This window comes from Cydia pomonella, chromosome 15, assembly GCF_033807575.1.
Source record: "Cydia pomonella isolate Wapato2018A chromosome 15, ilCydPomo1, whole genome shotgun sequence".
NCBI classification, from domain to species: Eukaryota; Metazoa; Arthropoda; class Insecta; order Lepidoptera; family Tortricidae; genus Cydia; species Cydia pomonella.
The window spans coordinates 16,532,420-16,550,672 of NC_084717.1; the positions used below are offsets into that span (position 1 = coordinate 16,532,420).

At 35.5% G+C, this 18,253-nt stretch overlaps 1 long non-coding RNA gene across 1 annotated transcript; it reads left to right on the plus strand.

The window, feature by feature from the left end:
- The first annotated feature begins 5,514 nt into the window (after nt 1-5,514).
- LOC133525615 (uncharacterized) lies at nt 5,515-7,030 on the plus strand. The gene is made up of 2 exons (XR_009800597.1): nt 5,515-5,876; nt 6,594-7,030. It is a non-coding gene; the product is annotated as an uncharacterized LOC133525615 (long non-coding RNA).
- The last annotated feature ends 11,223 nt before the right edge of the window (nt 7,031-18,253 follow it).

The following is an 18,253-nucleotide window of genomic DNA, read 5'->3' on the forward strand; positions in this document are numbered from 1 at the left end:
AATTATCCTTTTGAATTTAATCAAGTGCAATGAAACGTTCATTGAATTTTCCTTATGCTTAAATTTTGCTCAGATATCTCGTTTTTTTGTGCTTGATTTAACAGGAAATGCAGCAAGTGAATGAATATGCAATCGTTGCAAAAGCTCACGAATCTTAGCGTTAGAAGGTTACCTTATCAATATAGTAAACAATATGTTTTATAGTCTAAAATTTGCATAAACTTTAATTATAAATATTATGGCACCAAAACGAAAACATTGGAACAAAATTTAGCTGACCATAGAATACATCGACGTCTAACCCGAAATGTTTAAAATAGGCAATTAAGTAAGAACTTTCACATTTTCGGGATCAGTTATAGAAGTTAATGAGATATACTCGTAAATTAAGGGTTGAAAAAGAAAATAACAGCAGAAGCAAACTGCAATTCGTAAGGAAAAGCACGACTACAGAACAGTCGTTATGCAGTTGAGATGCAGTCTGTTTCAACCCACAACAGACCATCTTCCTCGCGTTGTTCCGGCATTTTTGCCACGGCTCATCGGCGCCTGGGGTCCACTGGGCAACTAATCCCAAGAATTGGCGTAGGCACTAGTTTTTACAAAAGCGACTGCCATCTGACCTTCGTACCCGGAGGGAAACTAAGCCTTATTGGGATTAGTCCGGTTTCCTCACGATGTTTTCCTTCACCGAAAAGCGACTGGTAAATATCAAATGATATTTCGTACACAGGTAAGTTCCGAAAAACTCTTTGATTGAACCCGCGACCTTCGGATTGAAAGTCGCACGCTTTTACCGCAGAGCCCAATTCAACCCAATAGACCAATAAAACTAAACCAAATATATACTAAAATAATTTAATCTCATCTCTAACTTGATAATTAAATACTTGTCACCCAAATAGGCCTAAATCTTCATGAATATTGACCTTGCCTCATATCATTAGCCCAGTTATGAACAGGTTATAAGTATCAAACCAAAACAAAGACTGACCAATCTTTAACTTTATTACAAAGGAATAAGGTCCAAGAAAAATCAATGGTATGTATCGCCCATCGGATTCACTCTTGCGCAAAGCGATCGCTTCCATTTTGTTAATAACGACGTTATCAGAAAATACGATTAGCTGGTTTTCCTTGGTAACGCATCGAACCGAATGGTATTTTCGAGATGTGTGCACTATTTTCGCCGTCGAGGTTCTTGCCTCGCCTCAACATTCTGAGTCATAAGCAGACAATAATATAAAATGTCCATCAATAGATTTAGATCTTTCAGGTCTCAAAGCAACCAGACGGCAACCAGGTATTAACTTTGGAGTCTCTAGACTCCAAAGTCTCTTGGAAAAAATCTTTCAGAATTGTTTAACAGCACCAAAATCACGTCTAGTTTAAGTTTGCTGCTATAACAAAATACACTACTTACGCTCACCTTCTCGTCGATCAAACAAGACTTTCATAAAGCAGCTGACACCAGTCAAAATCCGAGAAATCAGTCAAAAAAGATCCATTAAAGCAACTCAGCCGAAATCTACTGCCGCCTGATAGTAAATCGACAGATCGACCATGATGCACGGTTTTCGGATACCATTATAGTAAACACCCCTATTCCATTATAGGCACCAGTAATGGGATGGTATAGACAAATCCTGTAAAGCAAGTATTTACCATCAGTTTTTAATCGCTGGCAACATTTTACCATAAACAAGAGCCAAAGAGCTGTATAAGTTTAAATTATCATTGATATTTGTTAGTTTAAAAATGAATGGCGCCATACATCCCATGACTAGAGCAAAAAACCACAGTTTCGATTAGTTAATAATATTGAAACCAATTGCAGTAGCTATCATTAAATCCCTAGAAAACATAAAGGACAAATTGGACATTCAACTTTTAAAGCGTGAAGCGGTAGATATTGTACAGGTGTCGGTGAAATATCAAAAAAACTCCATTTTTTTCTTAAAAGTCCCATGATTGGTGCCGTTAACATATGCTGATTTTGCAGCCTACTCTATGTTATTTATTGTATAATAAGCATGTACTTTAATGCTCTATGTACCTATTAGTCGTTCTCGAATGTATGTAAGCATCTCTTTTGCTCCGATATATCTCGCGGAAATATGCTTATCTATATGAATAATTAATTTATTATTCATTTATAAGCTATTCTTGGCTATTGGAGGTCTGCTAACACCTTGAAATATTAATAAATGATGCAAAATAACCCAAACCCACTACACATTTGTGTGTACAATTAAGAGCAATAAAAACGGGTAAATATAACGGGAATTTTGACACACCGACCCATTTTCATTGCGCTTCAATGCTAAAGTACTTTATCCACTCGTCTATAACCAAGCAAACTTATGAAATTAACCTTTAAGTGCATCTAAAAACATAGTCATGAATGTCATCGTGCACGCGTTGAAGCTCCTCGCGTATAAGACAGGCGATCAAAGCCAGATATGGCATTTATTAAATACGTAATTAGGATTCCAATAATTGACTTAATGTTGCTAGTTTGGAACCAGTCAGTTCAATTCAATACATTATTGATAAAATAAAATTTTACATGTCAGGTACATTGTGCTTATAGCTAAGTCTTATAATTTAATTATAGTTGAGAGGCAAGGCTGAGTTAGCGAACCAGTTGTTTTATTTATATATACATAGTTTTACTCACTTGTTAGGTCTGTGTTAGGTCTCGAAAAAGGCATCGATTTAAGTTTAGATTTAAGTTTTTTATTGAATTTTTTTTCGCTCGCGTTTTGTTTTAACTCCAGTAGTATTTTATTATATACTTTAGGCCCTACCGTATGCATACACTTTCTAGACTTGGCAAGTCGCATTTTAGGGGAATAAAGTTCATTTTGCCTTCTTCATATCTTAAGACAAATCGAAAACGTCTACGAAAATAGCCATTTTCCTTAAATATGATTTTATATAAGTATTACAAATTCTCTTTGGTATTAAGTAATACCAAATACATGTAAGTACATGATATGCACTGTGGCTTTTCTTCCCCGCTTGATTGAGGGCATGGAGAGTCAAAGTAAAATATGATGCTATTTAGATTCCACATATGTGTACTAACAATAACGCAGTAGCAGCAGTTTCTCCTTTGTATATCGTCAACTACGTGTGGTAGCTCGCAGCATCGGATATGGGGTCCAAAACTGTTAGTAAACATAAACCTTTACGGGGTGTTCTTTTATAACTTCGATAGCAATGTTTTTAAGAGTCCGCAGCAAGCTCGGTTCTCCATACAAACGTAGTTACGGTCTCATTTTAAAACAACTAGCTAGATTGCTCTGAAACTTTGTACTTACAACAAGATACGGTATATCTATGCCTATAATTAGTTTATGTAGCTTCAGATACCGTAGTTAAAAAAGTACATCGATTTTTTATACAAAACTTATTTTTGCTTCATTTCTTTCAAGCACATAAAATGTCATCACCATGACACTTTAAAATTGTGAGGTCCATATCTTCGCAGATAAATTTCACAGAAAGGGACCAAAATGTTTTTCAAAATCCTTGCATCCTAAACGTTCGATTATAGTCAAACAAATATCTAAAATAATTTTATTTTTATTTTTACCGTGGACCTGCCAATCAAATACCTGTAGATGTCATAATCACCTTTCATTTAAAACGCTCTTCTTCCATGTAAATGTAGGTAACATTTAGGTACAGTCAGCATCAAAAGTAGCGGATGAAACAACGCGCCAAAAGTATCTGATATTCCGGATAAATTTTCCGAAAATAGATGAATTTCTAAAATTCCAGTTCAAAAGTATATCTTTTACAGTCTTAGTTGTTCTATATTAAAGACATCACTTTTTGTGAAGCTGTTACAGAATGGTATAATAGATACTTATGAAGCGTTATTTGATCCGCTACTTTTGATGCTGACTGTACAAATTGAACAAAGTATGTGTGACGTTTAGGCAATTCTAGTCAATTTTACTCGACAAAAAGTCGGACCAAGCAGTAATTTATCTATGAAAACAAAACACCTAGGTACCTTACGTAACAGAGATTCACGAAGGAATGTGCATTGTACTATTCATGATTCACATATTTACATTCCTAGGTGGTCTACATGGCGCAAAATTTAGGTCTAGATTACAGCCATTTATAATTAACATATGCAATTAGTTTATTTCTACTGGCAAGGTTTTACAAAACCAGCGACAAGGAAATATGCAGACTAAATGTCTCATAGAACAGTTCTTCTAGGACGTAGGTGGTGTTTTGCATTTTTACTTCTAGCGTGGGAAATCTGATATTTTAATACGATTTATGACTTCGAATAGTAAAACTAGACTTGTCTGAAGTCAGACCTGCTGCCCATGACATAAAACTGCAATGAACACATCATCTAGTGAATAATAATCTTTGAGACGATCAAAAATAGAATAGAGAAATAGTGTTACTCCAATATCAATGCCTAAAATGATTTCAATATACTTTTATTATAGTGTGACTTAAAGCCACAAAGCTAAAATGCATAAATATTTAAGTCCCACGAAGATAGCCGCCCCAAACAATCAAAGTTAATTTTACGATTTTTTAAAGACGTTGGAACATAGACCAACTTGCTTTTTTTTTAAGTGTACTTATACACTTCCCAACTAGTCCTACTGCCATCAGTTCCGAATCTACGCCTATGAAGCCGATGGTCCTGGGTTCGAATCCCGGTAAGGGCATGTATTTGTGTGATGAACACATGTATTATGGTTCCTGAGTCATGGATGCCCACAACACAAGCCTTCTTGAACTTACCCTAGGACTCAGTCAATTTGTGTATAATGTGTTATTTTTTTTTTATAATAATGTCCCTGTAATATTTATATATTCATAAAAAAATATTCTGTTTCATTATAATGACGATCGCCACCAACAAGCCTGATATCTCTCGGGTCATCTTGCAACTGCCCAATTTTACGTCAACATGTCCAAATCCTTATCAGACCACATTACTCTGAAACTAGTACAACTTGTACATGTCACATTTGATCATGCATTGCAAAATACAGCATTAAATCTGAACACATAAGAGCGCCGTTTAAAAGCTAGGTCTGACCTTTTGAACTCCCGAAATGTGAAAACAACAAGTAACATTTTAAATCTGTCACTCAAAACTAAACTTTAAATTAAAGCGATAAGAGTGCCAAAGCAATCTAGGTACAGTCACGTCTTCTAAAATTATCGATACGGACAAAGTGCCAAAAATATGTATACACTACCTTTATATATGGGCAATTAGGTCGTGTATACATAGTTTTGGAACGTTGTATGTATCGATATTTTCAGACGTGACTGTACATGATGAAAATCCTAAAATGTGTAAAAACAAGTGACAGTTACGTAGCTACAAAACGCATAATGAACTGCCTGAATGAACTTATATCTGGAGGTCAATAGAAATGGCAAATAATGTAAATTAAATAAATATGACAGATTTAGTAAGATTTGACGTATAACCTAAAAATTTTACGATAGTGAAATATTAATAATTAACATGTATTTTAACTAGTAATAGATATAAATAAACGATTTAAGTATTAGAAACTGTTGATAAAATGGTTGTCCACAAAAAGAGCGAGGTTACGACGAAATGAAGGTAAATTTGTTTGTTTACATTATTTGCGGTTTCTAATGAACTCCGCGTTAAGCTCTTCTGCCATACGATATTCAAGCTAATTTAAAAGATCGTATGTGGGTAAGAAAGTTTGTATACTTAAGCCCATTTGTACTTAGGTCAGTTTAATTTAAATGTGTGTGGTAAGGTCCTGCGCGCAGGATGCTATATATAAGCGCGTGGATGCGCTTACGATGCACAACAATCCTGACACAACATGAAGATTATTGTAAGTGTTTAAATTTATTAATTTTCTAACTAAATTTTGAGAAATCTTTTTGTATTTTTGTACTGATTTTCTTGTTTTATTTTTTACGAATATAAACTCAATACCAAATTAAACTTTTAAGCGGTCGTATTTATTTAGGTCCAACTCCATAATAATCCGGCAGGTTGTTTAAAATGATAGGTTTGTAAGTACCTAGTTCTGTCAAACTGTCATTCACAATTATCTCATCCTCATTAACCCTTTTGTTGACAATGTATCTTAAAAGATACACATACGTATGACATAACGATGCTCTTTTGTATTTTTTACGTACCTAATTATCTTAATTATTTTTTTCTGTATTCGCTGTAAATGAGACCTAATCTTTGTAGACCTAACCTACAAGTTTGTGTAAAACATTCTTACTCTTAACACAATTTAAAATCGAAGATTATTTGATCATATGTAAAACTTAAATCTGTTTTAGTTTAGGACTGTGCCTGGCTAGAAATTTTCAGCTATACCTAATTCTTATTTTATATTTTCTGGTTTTGATAGGTGTTAAATTTGGTTGTTTAGTTTATGACTCAGCTGCCAGGTTCGAAAAACAACATCAATCTAGAGCGTCCTGAAGAGAGTAATGCCCTTGGGACACGTACTATTATGTGTACCTACTGTGTAAACTGGCGCTAAAGTTCTTATTGTAATAATTTGAGAATTTCTACTAATTTCTTCCAGGCCTTCCTCTTCCTCCTCGCCCTGGGCCTGGCAGCAGCCGGCAACATCTGGTGGGGCTCCTCCGGACCAATAATCATCCGGCGCTCATCCGGCTGGTCCGGCTGGTCCGGTAGCCGTGGCTGGAACAGTGGCTGGAACAGTGGCTGGAACGGTGGATGGAACAGAGGGTGGAATAATGGCTGGAACGGATGGTGGTAATCTTGAGACGGAGTTTGGGGAGTAGGAAGGTCGTAGCTACGACTTTTATTATACTGTAGCAATTTAGGAAAAGAAAAGATTGACTTTTCTGGACATCTCGCAAAATTTTAGACCACTAACAAATACATTTTATAAAATGTTACAAAAGTATAAGGGAGTCGTCGAACAGATCAAATAAATATTTGAAGCTTGATGAATGACCTTAGGTGCCAAAAGGTTGAGAGTTCTCTACAGGGTATTGTAAACATATCTGTGGAAAAAAATTAATATGTAATACTTAAAAAGTAGACCTTAATTTTGATCAATTTGGTTTGGCAATCTATTGCCAAAAAAGAACGTTATATGTACTTGGAGTTTATTTATCTCAACTGGTGACCCCAATGGACTTAGAAGAACTTTATTCGTACAGTATTTTAAAAGTCTTTAGATATAAAAACTATAGATGTTATAAACATCTATTAATGAATTATGACATCAACTGTTAATTATATTGTTTTCTTTTAGCAATATTTTACTGTGTCGAAGAAAAATAATATATATATTATTATATATGCTTGTATTTTCTGTGATAAATAATTGTAAAATATTGGAAATAAATTTTTTACAGTATAAAAACCGGACTTTCATTTAGTTATTTACTTAAAATAAAAGTTACAGATATAATCCACTGTGATACACCCACAGGACATCTAAATTTCAATCAGATACTGAGAGAATTTTATTAAAACTTTGCCATTACGAGTGTCATGCGGTTTTCATCTACCTACTGGTTTTCTTTATTTTCTAGGTGAGCAATAAAGAGTAAATAGACCAACTGAGGAAGTGTCATTATGAACGTCACATTTTCAAAGAAATATAATATGTCACACTTTGTCATGGCAAATACCATGCAGAATGAGCATAGTCCGACTCTATTTATGTTATTATACTTACATCTTTACAGTACATATGGTGCTACTTTACCGCACTAGTGCGATAATTAGCACATTACGTGACTATGTCGAAAATTTAAAGGGTCATAAATGTACTGTTAAAATGGTACTATTATCAGCTACATTTCTTCATTTACATTTAATTAATCCAATAAAAAAATTACTTTGGCAATAGACGGGTTAAAGTTGACTTAATATCACACGGCGCATAAACATTTTTGATACTTTATGTCGTAAGTTTAATTCTAGTTTCAGTCTTCATACAATTAGTTTTAAAGTAGATTTGTATATTCATTATCTACTCCTCATATGTGCTTAATAAGCAAACAAGTTTACAAATCGGTTAGAATTTTAAGGCAACGTATCACCAAACTGAGCCCCTAGCGTAAATTTATTCGATAGCGAAACGTGACGTACCCGTTTGCGTTAAGTTTAATTTTGTATGGGATTTTGAGTTTCCAAAACGTCCCGCTTGGCGCGCTGTTTCCTCGTAGTGTTTGTTATCCACTTTTTTGCACTCGATGCTTGTGTATTGCTATCTTTTTTACTAGTTACAATATCGTATTTAAATATTATGTATATGTAGATATGTTCAAAAATTGCATAAATTGTTTATTTACTGTCATTCTCATTATAAATAACACATAGATAGTTATAAGTACACCAATTATTAGAAATACAAGTCACATTACCAAACATTATAAAATGCTCTGTCAAAATACTGCATCTAGTTACATAAATTGATGTAAAATCGCTTCAAAACTACTAAAAAAACAGTGTGGTGCATATTTTGCCTTAAGTTACCCGCACCTTTAAATATCTGATTCATCAAGTACCTAATTAATGAGCTGCCATTCAAACATGGAGAACTCGGCGGCAAGTTGGAAACTGTAATTGCTTCAAAAGGTTTCCAACATAAGTTATAAAATGAATACTGTATGCATTACTGAGTTAACGGGTAAGGTGCTAAATTTATAGTAGTGATTATCTACATATTTTTTATACTACGTCGGTGGCAAACAAGCATCCGGCCGGATTTCACTAGTCCCGAGTCTTGCTCTCGGTACTCGAGAGGTAATGACATACTTTCCGCACTAGCATCGAAATATACTATTACAGTACATAATGGTGCTACTTTTCCGCACTAGTGCGTAAATTAGCACATTATGTAACTATGTCGATAAAGGGTCACGAGTGGGTGAGACTTGAAGCCTTCAAGGGGCCTCCCTATAGGCCATATGGTGGAAAGATTCGCTAGCTGTGGACGAGGTCTTGGAAGCTCAGACGGTAGAGCACTGAGCTAGCGCTCCAGTGGCCGTGAGTTCAAGTATCACCCAAGACAGTATTTTTCTACTTTAAAATTTATTCTCAGCTTAACGTGAATGATAGTAAACAAAAGGGGCGCGAACAGATGTTGCTCTCGCTATTCAAGACACGAATAAAGTTGACTGTTGAGTGGAGGTCGTACTAGCGATATTTATTGGAGAGCAACGAAATACTGATATACGGCGACCGAGTTGTACGTGGCGTATGTATTACGCCATAAACATATGAATAAGTTGACTGACTTGCCTGATGTACGGTCTTCTCCACATTGACCTACGGAATAATAAAATAAAACTTTGAAAAAATGGTATAGTTGTGTATAGTAAGGAAAAAGGAAAAAAACGGAACCCTTATAGGATCACCCGTGCGTCTGTCTGTTCAAAATTGTATAGATTTTCGCCTCTCATATCAGTCGCACTGCATGCGCTACTGGGGCGGCGGTATATTTTCGTCCCTTTTGCGGTGGAAACGGCCGGCTGCTGGAGGGCTGACGCGAAACAGTTTGTGCGTGACATAGGCCGTTGACTTAGGCGAAAAGGGAGCCCCGCTCCGAATCGTTTCTGGTGCAGAAGCTGTCCATAGCCATCCAGCGGGGAAATTCCTTGAGCATTATGGGCACTTTTGCACCGGAAGCGATAATGAACTGGTTTGACTAGTTACTTCATGTAATTATATGTAAGACTAAACATTGTATACGATTTTATAATATTAAAGACAATGTCAACTGAAAATTAAAGCTAGATGACAATCGTTAATAGAAAACGCCAATAGAAATTTAAAGAATATAAAATAGTCAGGTGACTTTTCGCAGTATCATAATTTTTTTTCGTTTAGCACTTGTCGTTTAATTTTATTTTGTGTTTAGTTTTATTTTGTCATCATCGCCAGGCCCCAGGAAACTAAACAAAAGAAATAAATTAACTAACTAACTAATGTGGCTGAGCGTCTCAAAGAGGGTCTTGGCCTCCGAAACATGAGCACACCACTTTTCCCGATCCTGCGCCGCTTCCTGCCAACTATCGGCTTTGAGCTGCCGCAGGTCCGTCCGCTTCAACGCTGTCTCCCCAGCGGTATCTGGGTCGACCCACCGGGCGGCCACCAGTCGGTCTTCAACGCTGTCTCCCCAGCGGTCTCTGGGTCGACCCACCGGGCGGCCACCAGTCGGTCTTTCCAAGCAGAGTCGGCGTTAGGCGTGGGCGACGTGGGCCACCGCCTACGGCCTCGCGGTCCGAGAGGCTTGGCGCCTCAAATCAATATAACTCGGACACGACTTAAAAATGTTCGTTATTTCTTGCGCCACCAGAGGGCCTCGCTAAATGTACCTTGCCCACATAAAATTTTAGTCTTGCCCCGCCACTGTTCCCAAGTATGCCCTCTAGGAAAAAAAAAAATTATTGGATCAAAATCAAAATACAAACAAAAACTATTATTCTAGTCTATTTTATTTTGAATTTTACATGTTAATTTATTAATTATTTTATATTCATTATTTTAGTTAATTTTAATTATACTATGAATCGTGCTTTCATTGTTGAAAGTATTATGAATTATTTATTATTCATATTATGTTTGGATTTGATTTTGATGTACTTACTAACCCCTAGCAATAACGACGGTACTAACAATGTTTTCTGGAAATTTGAAGGTTTTTTCAGAAAAGTATTTCAGAAATAAATATATATATATTTTTATTTAAAAACAATGCATAGTTTGTATTTAAAGGCACGTAATTTGGAATTTATTTTGTTCAGCAATATCCTATATTTTTCCAGTAAACATTGCTAATTTTACATGACCGGTCATCGACAAAACAAACGAAGGTAAATTTGGAAATTATACAGTTTATAGAATATTAACTGTGTATTATAATATTATAATAATATCGTGGAGGTCGGTTGCGCAAGCGCACCGCGTATAAAGGAGACAGATGAGTCGGAAGAGGCATTAGGCAGGACGACGCCATGAGGACTCTTGTAAGTATTGATTAGATAATACCTTAAGACGAAAGGGAACGGCCCGGCCGCCGCCCCTAAACCGCCTTTCCATACAAACGCACCCCATTTTCCTTTCTGGATACTAACATTATTGAAAATTTTTTTTACACAATATGATTGTGAATCATAGCTATGCACAACAGTTTTTTTTTAGATTTTCCTATATTATAAGAGTTAGGATCATTTAAAAATTTGTATGAAACCTGTTTTTCGATCATATAAAAAAAAAAGAAATATCATAGCTATAACTAAAATACATAAAATTCTATTTAATCATTTTCCATAATGTCAATATCCAGGGAGGAAAATGAGGACTTCATTTGTATCGAGAATCGATCGTCTCCTTTCCTCTTAACCTCTAGTGTCCCACGGTCCTATTACTAGTACAAATTACCTTCAATAAAATTTTATTTTCTATTAAATGGGACAGTGTTGCATGTGTTTTGTTTCGTTCATTTTTTCAACGAAATAAATTCATTATATCATATTCATTCAGCTTATCTAATAACATTGATTAAAATTTGTCAGACAATTTTTAATTTAAATAAAATAGAAAAAAGTTTTGAACAGAAGTATACTAAGTATATGTACTGTAAAACGTTGTACGTTATACGTGCGAATAGGTAATCGCAACTCGTGTCGATTTAAAAGACGACCGAAGGGACGTGTTTTCATTTATCACCACTCGTTGCGAATTTCCTATTTTCTGCACTTGTATCATAGGGACCAATCGTCGATCAGTTTATAAAAAAATAAAAAATAACTATTAACGAATTATTCTTTAGTAACAGTTTTCAATTAAAATTTTAAAGTAACTGCGTACTAACATTTTAAAGTTACCTTACCTAACTAACCATTATTCACTTTTCAGGTAGCAATATGCATTCTACTGGTGACCGCATCAGGGGAGAGGGTGAAACGTGGAGCTAGCGGCTGGCATGGCTCCCCTAGCTACGGAAGCAGCTACGGTAGCGGATACGGCGGATGGTCAGCAGCACCAGCGATTTCTGCTCCGCTCCCCATTAGCATCTCCGCTCCAATATCTGCTCCTATTTCCATTCCATCAGCTTCGATTTCGAGCTACGCACCAGCTATAATTTCAAGCCCTTGCGGTAGTCTCGGATGCGGTCATTCCTTACCTATCAGTCATTCTGCACCCATTAGTTATGCGGAACCTATTATTCATTCCGCTCCTATCAGTTATTCTGCACCCATTAGTTATTCAGCACCCATTAGCTATTCCGCACCCATTATAAGCCATGCACCCATTAGCCACAGCCCCATAATTGTCCACAAACCCAGCTGTGGGGGTTACGGCTGCGGCGGCCGTCGTTACGTCACCGCCAGAAAATTGGTACACGTACAGAAAGCGATCACCGTCCCTAAAGTGGTTCATGTGACCAAGTACGTGTCGGTACCGAAAGTGGTCACGTATAAAAAATCAGTGGGCCATTATGGGGGGAGAAGCTATGGAGGGTGGTCCAGTGGTGGATCAGGCTGGTGGTGAAGAGTATATTTACAAAATCTAGTCAAAAAAATTTATTATTAAGATTTGCTCACAAACAACATTTTAATAAGAGTCAAATTATTATGCTTGTGTTTATTATATGTGATACTCATTATATTGTATTATCGTCGTATTTAAATTGAATTATACGTGCTTGTTTACAACGTTTTCTTATTATTTCCCCTGTTTTTCGTAATTTTAACATAACATAGACGTGTAGATGAAACGTGTTTTTGCTAACAGCTTTTCGTCAGGAGGCAAACAGTCGAGAAGAATCATTGTACCTTTAACTATTCTATATATTGTATCTTTTCGTTATCATTATAACGATTATAATTGCATGATGAAAGATAAAAGTTAAATGTTCTAAAATATATAATAACAATGAAACATTTTGGGCTAATAACACTCAAATAATAAATTTAACAAAATTTAACGGAACCAACAACTCGTTGATGTCTATTGTAGAAGAAAAGTTGAAGTTTGATTATTTCAGTTTATAAATTAAGTATAACATTTGGAAGGTTTATGTCTCTAATATTAATAAATTTAATAATATGTAGGTGTCGGCAAAAAACTTAAGTTACACACACAGATATACACCGTGTTTTTATTGAATTCCGTTAACTTCGGTGTATCGGTAAGTACTTAAGGAAACTAAATAGCATAGTTAATTTAAAAAAATAAATCTTTTTTATTTTTATAAAAAGTAATTAAATGTTTCATATCGCGTTGTTGTAACACGGGCAATACATTTAACTCAACCAAACAATTGAAAACTGTGAACATCGATCGTCCGAGATAGTACTTACGTTTAGTAGCAAATGTATGAACTCGTACTTAACACTAATCAATATGTAAACAGGCCCTAAGTTAAGTGTACTCGCTCGTAAGGGCCTTATAAGAAGAAAAAAATGTTATATCCTAAATGGAGTTAATTAGAATACCGGTGTCTTTGAGAAAGCTACTTAATTTAAGCTCAAGGATGCACCTCATGTACCCTTGAAATTAACGGAAATAAAAAAACACGGTGTTTAGAGTACTAATTGCAAAAAACGACGGCGACGAACTAAATATCTTGAAGAATCTTTTTTCAACTCTCAACTATGATACTTATAAGAATATGTATTATTTAATAATATACAGTACTGAATACAGTAATACTTTAGGTAATGCAGTAGGTATTTCCTAACTTACACCGTAATTAAAATTTAATCTTTTAACCAGATTTTTAAACCGGCCTGATTTTTTATTTCCAAAAGAAGTAAAAGCCATGTCCATGAGATCAAGATCGTCGCAAGTTAGCGTCACATTGACAGATGTCGCATGAGCTTATGAAATGTAATGTGACACTTCACAATACATCTGTGGCGTAAAGTTTCACATTACGTATCAGCCACAATTTTACCTGAAAATTCTTAAAGCTTATTGTAAAGACATTTGAAAAATCGCGGGACACTTCTGGATGCGACTAGCCCAGCGGGCCTACCGCGAACCCCGTTCGACGAGTTGCCTCTCTGTCGCACTTATGAATTCGTATGTAAGTGTGACAGGGAGGCAACACGACGAACGTGGTTCGCAGTAGGCCCTCAGGACCGGGATAAGTGGCGTACACGAAAAGAGGCCTGTGCTCAGCAGTGGGCGACTGGAGGCTAAAATGATAATGACGATGATTGTAAAGATATGTGGTATATTTTTAGTCAATTAAGAGTGTTTCTGTTAATTCAAGGGGGTCTCTATTTTGATAACATTATTCATTTAATCTACATACAGGATATTTTTGGAGGAACGTTTTTCGGCTTAAAATATGTGAGTGACCCATTTTTAATATATTTAAAAATAGTGGATACGTTTAAGAATCCGCAGCAAGCTTGTCCGAATTTCACCTTCCCATACAAACGGAGTTTCGTTCTCATTTTAAAACTACGTACTGAATTGTAATGAAACTTTGCACATACAATGACATGGGTTATATCTATGCCAGTGATTAGTTTATATAGCTCCAGCTTATAAAACAAACGAAATGGAGCAATAACAAGTTTTGTATGAAAAACTTAAATTCGCTGTATTTTTTTAACTAATGGTATCTGAAGTTACATAAACTAATAACATGCATAGATATACCTTATCCTATTGTAAGTACATAGTTTCAGAGCAATCTAGCTAGTCGTTGGAGTTCTGTTATTAGCTATGATTATAAGTACTCAAGTTTTTTGTATATTATTTATTGTAAACGCTGTAGAACTCCTCAATAAATAAATGAATGCGAGCGTAACTACGTTTGTATGAAGAACCGAACTTGCTGCGGACTCTTATATACAGAAAAAAAAATCTTATTCCTTAAAGGACGAATCACGCTAGACCGGACCGGGGCCGGGCCGCCGGAGCTTCCGGCGCTTCGTTTTCTATGGAAAGCACCACGTGATCACCGATCAGCCGTCATAGAAAATGACATGTAGGACGTCTCAGCCCGGGCCCGGGTCGGTCTAACATGAGTTATCCTTTGAGGGCATATTCGGTATCGTGTTCTTATGGGGAGAAAGTACAGTTAAGGTATTAAATATCGATCGGACAAAGTGACAAAAATAACAACACACTACCTTAATACATAATAGGCAATTATTAGGTCCTGTGTACATATTTTTAGCAGAAACAAGACACAAATATAATAAGTACAAGAAAAAAAAATTGACGCGATTTTTTTTGCATATTATGTTAGAAGAAATGTTGCAAGTACTACGTTTTACATGGTTTTACTAATATGTGATAAATATGTATATGACCCATTTATAAAGGGCTTATAACTTTATATGAATGGTTGGTTATTTTTAAATATCACAAAACCGGGGTTTAAACAGTGACCCCTGGAGACCGTAACTATAGCAACGGTTAACCCATTTCCGACTTGCTAAAGTCAACCCGTTTCTCGCACACTCTACAACACCACGCATAACAGACGTAACATCCTTTAAACAACTCATTCAGTTTACCGTATTTACGCGACAAATTCCAACTTCAAACTGTTGGTACATGGTGGAAGGCATCACTAACTCCTGATGTTTATTAATGAACACTAGGTAGTATAAACTGTATAGTCTGCGCATCAGTTCCGTGCATTCGGGGGTGGGAGGGCGTGCGCCGATCTAGTGTCGGCAACGATACGAATGCAAGTTTATCGAGTCTTATCGATTAACTTTACTAGTGTAAATTTGTTTTTAACTACACCCGCCCAAATCTTGATGTTTTCTTATGATGTTAAAATGATTTATTTAATCATTATTGCACAAAAGAAAAAAAACTTACAGTACAAAAGGCGGTATAATGCCACGAGGCATTCTCTACCAGTCAACCTTAAGGCTAAGCAGAGAGATTGTAAGCGGTGCTACAATTACAACAGCAAAATGAATCTAACAAAAATACATATAATAACATATACATACAAATATAATATACACATATACTATATATAAAAAAGACGATACATATAAAGCTAATAAATAAATACCTTAAGAATCTTTCATTCTGCTAGCAAAGAAAGCACGTAATGATGAATTATGTAATTATTAAATATTATTTTAATAATTAAGTACTCTAATTTTAATGGTATAATTTGCTGGTATACACACAATTTGCACGGCCAATATTTGCCTGATAAAAAAGTATTTAATTTATTTTCACTTCATTATAAAATTTTCAAAATACACATTAATTTTTATTTTCAAAAATACCTGTTTCAAAATTACAAAATTGTATTTACACGCGGCGGCAAACAAGTTTCTTATTAAGTATCGATAAATAACGTAATATCGACAAAATCACAACACACGGTCGTGACGTCCGACATTCCTACCATTCCTCATCCTTGCACGGAATTCGTGCGCGGACTATACGTTTGCGTTTATTTAGGTATCAATTTATTATATGTATTTTTGTACGTATAATAAATAAGTACCTGGGCGACCGAGCTTTGCTCGGTTATAACTATTTATTGTAATATGGTGGTGTATAGGTGATAATCTTAACTACATTTTTTTAGTAAATTAAACTTGTCTAAAACAATAAAAATTATATATAAACTTGAACATATAAAAAAACAACAAAAGTTAGTCACCGAGCGAGATTCGAACCCGTAATACTCGTTTAGCAGTCCGCGTCTTAACCCGCTGGACCAGACGGGCAGTGGCCGGCAACACGAAATTAGCGACCATATTCTGCGTCGTAAGAAAAACGCATGAAAACTCGAAAACACGCGTTTTCCCAAACATAAGACTAATCTAGATAGATTGTATACCCCCAAAAACCCCCATATACCAAATTTCAGCGAAATCGTTAGAGCCGTTTCCGAGATCACAGAAATATATATATATATATACAAGAATTGCTCGTTTAAAGGTATAAGATTATGTAGGAATTAAGAATTACCATGTCCCGGGAACAAAACCAAATTTTAAAAATGCCTACATTTTCTCGGGACACCTCTTTTTTGTTTTATTTTTTTGTTAGAGGTCTAGGGCAAAACATAATACACGCACACTAGTTGCCGCAGTGTAGCCAATGTCAGCTATAATGACTTACGCAACAACACAACACAGCCGAGCAACGCGCAGACGCCTCATAACGAGTGTTTTTTAAGCATTTTATAGTTCGTTTTCTAAGGAATATATACGAGTAAGACTACGCAGATGTACAGATTATGTAAGCATGAGGTACTAAATTTGCGGTAAAATATTGAAGTACAGAGTGGCAAAAATATGTAGTTTTATTGTTTTATACGAATATTGCTGATAACTAAAATACGTTTGTGTCTTTATATCAAAGCTAAAGCAGTATACTAGTGTTTTGGGGATATTACAGTTTGTTTTATTTAAATGAAAGTATTATATTTTTTTACAACCCTGCAGATCTACCTACATGTCGGACATACTTTGTTTAAAGCGGTGGCCAAATTTAAATACCTAGGCTGTACGATCAACGACAACAATACCCCTGACGAGGAAAATGATATTCGAATTTAGAATGCCTTGCGGTGCGGTGCAGCTCTGCACAAAGTCTCAGTGTCCAGGCTTCTGAGCAGAAAAACTAAGATCCGAACTTACAAGACCGTAATTTAACTTTTTTTTGTTTGTATGCATATATTTACTGAATGGTTGACGGGTAGAGGATGCCTTAAAGCATTAAGTCCGCCATTTGTACCTTTATGTATTGTGCAATAAAGATTAAATAAATAAATAAATAAATTTACTGAATTTTATTTTAAGTGACATTGAGTAACACAGTAGTATCACAAAGGTTCTTATGGAGGCATAACCACTGGTTGTATTTAAAATTAGTGCAATTGACTTGAGTATGCGATGATGCCAATTGCCAATGGAATTGATGAGGCTGTTCTTGTTCTCGGCTATGATTATGAATCATTACGATCCACGGTAATAACTTACAAGTAATAAGATGTTGTAAATGTATAACTTTAACGTCTAACGTATCGGAATTCGAATCATATACGCGGGCGATATCGAATCTCGCGATATCAGTTTCATGTCAATATTGCCATAGTTTTTTGATATTACGTTACAATGCTTCTGCTGGATTAATGACATAATATAAATATACACAATATATAATAATAATAATTACTGACTGACTGATAATAATAAAGACTGAGCGAGAGGTTTGGAGAAATAACATACACCTTTGAATTTCTTC